General features: G+C 38.6%; 1 protein-coding gene across 14 annotated transcripts in view; it reads right to left on the reverse strand.

Moving 5' to 3' along the window:
- Positions 1 to 2,339, reverse strand: part of mef2cb (myocyte enhancer factor 2cb) — an 83,694-nt gene that overhangs the window by 68,491 nt on the left and 12,864 nt on the right. The gene's annotated exons all lie outside the window — the stretch shown is intronic.

The following is a 2,339-nucleotide window of genomic DNA, read 5'->3' on the forward strand; positions in this document are numbered from 1 at the left end:
TATATATATAAAGAGACAATTCTCAGTTGTTTCAGGTATTTTTCTCATGATCTAGAGTAAATATAATTCTCCACAATTGACTCTCATATTACCTTTTCATTTGAGCCAAAGGGCACGAAGTCCAATTACAGTTTCTCAATATCTCCCTCTAGATCTTGCCAGCCGGCAATCTGCAAATGAATGTTTAACTGTGCAAACTGTGCAAACTCCTTCCAAAATATTTGAAACCATTAGTGAAAAAAAAAAAAAAAAACTTTGAAGCACACCAAAAAGGGCGCTATTAAACTATTTGCTTTAACATAAATACATTTGATGTTTTCATTAAGAATGTTTTCACAGATCTGGTTTTCCATGATGAGGGAATCTTGAACTGAGCCTTTTGTGCTATATTAAATGTCTCTGCTCAGAGCAGCATACGTAGAGGGACTTCTAAAAATGGCTAACATGTTATAGTATTTACAAGATAACTTTCTCGTTATATTTCACTTCTCATAGACAGCAAATAAACTAATGAAGATCTGTCCGGTCACTGCAGACTTTTCTAAAGTTTTTTTTTTTTTTTAAACACATGGCAAAACCTTTCAAAAGCTGGAAATACAATGTGTCCCTTCCCCTCACTTAACTAAAGCTCCGCTGAGCCCCTGGTGTACAGCAAAGTGCCCTAACAATCGGCTCAATGCCCCAGCCAATCAGAGGGACACGTGACCTTCTAATCCCTCTCTGTGAGAAGGGTAAGAGTGTATTGTCACTGTTGGTTTTGTGAATCGGCGTTCAAAATCCCAAATGATTTGTCAGGAGGTGGAAGGACTTAAGCTAAACAGGAGAAGCAACTACAGCGCGGGCCAGATAGTGTGGGTGTCGATGTGTCCTCTGATGCAGAAAAGGGCGAGTGTGTGTGTGTGTGTGTCTGTGTGTGTGTGTCTCTGTGTGTGTCTGTGTGTGTAAGGGAAGGACAGACAGAGAACCTGGTTTCGTCTTTGCACTCCCGCGTGCTTGTTCGCAGCAGACGTCTGTGTGTGTGTGTGTGTGTGTGTGTGTGTGTGTAAAGGGTCTCTGAGATTACAGAGCTTGGATGACAGGAGTCCTCTGTGTGTAATCGTAGGTCCACATGCGAGTGCTCACCTTCCTCTGAGCGGATTAACCTAACGCTTAATCCCAAGAGAGCAACAGGCCAGAGAGGCCACACAGAACAGCTTCATTGACAATGGTCAGGGGAGGGAAGGCCACGTGTAAGATCTTTGTGACTAAAGAGTGTATATTTTTGATAAGATTACAATTCACTAAAAAAGATGGCAAACTTTGGTGGGTCAAAATAAAAAAAATGAGCAATTTAAGCTGACCTTTTAAAATAGCATGTCTCTTAAATGCAGGATACTTTAAACAGAGAGTAAGTGCCTCTTCTGTTTTTGAATTCACGGCAAGAAACAACTGTGCACTGACTGAAGGTATGTAGTGCGCATTAGAAGGAACCAATAAGCCGCTCCGACATGCTGCAAAATTTGTCAACTTAGAATATTCCCTTTCAGGGGTGAGGTTTTACATTTCTTTAAGTTTGTAAGTCAGAGTAAAAACAAATTCTAAACTTCTGTAAATTTTTTTTTTTTTTTGAAGAACAGTTTTCCTTTACTTTAAGTATTTATTAAATTATATTGAGTATAAAATTGCAGGTAAAATTCCCACCGTATTTTCACACAACGTTAAAATATAAGAAAATGTACTTAGATATCAACTTTTTCTCACAGTCTTAGATTTAGACTTAGCATGACATATTTCTGCATGGAGCCCGTACACTTCTAAAATGAAACAAACAGTGCAGGGGGTTTAATTCCACTCTGAGGTGTCAACCTGTGAAAGTTGCCACAAGTTAATTATATTGTCCTTATTAATCCTCTCACTGCAACAGGTTCAGTTGTGCCACAGGCGACTCAACTGTGTTCACCTTGTAAATATATCACACTCCTTGTAGTGGTTACAGTAAGTCAGTCTCAATCACAAAGTCACAGAAAAGGAATTGTTAGCTCAGCCTGAACATCAGTAACACTCTCCAAAAGGACTGATTTACAAAACTGTTCTCTGTAGCTCTGCATAAATTAACACCCAAGTAAGTCTATCAAACTGTGTCCTGCTGCAATACGAAAATCCTTTTGTTGTATTAAAATTATTTAAGGACAGTTTCTAGCTCCATCATATTTGCACTTTTATCCATGAATTGTGGCGTGGCATGCTTACACGTGTATAAAAAGATAGACATATGCACAATACGCTGAAAATTTCAAGCCTACTTGGCAATTTGTCCACTTGCTCTAAAAGTTTATTTAATATTTTGTGACTTTCATATA

Source organism: Poecilia formosa, unplaced genomic scaffold (genome assembly GCF_000485575.1).
Source record: "Poecilia formosa unplaced genomic scaffold, Poecilia_formosa-5.1.2 Scaffold5, whole genome shotgun sequence".
In the NCBI taxonomy this organism is placed as follows: Eukaryota; Metazoa; Chordata; class Actinopteri; order Cyprinodontiformes; family Poeciliidae; genus Poecilia; species Poecilia formosa.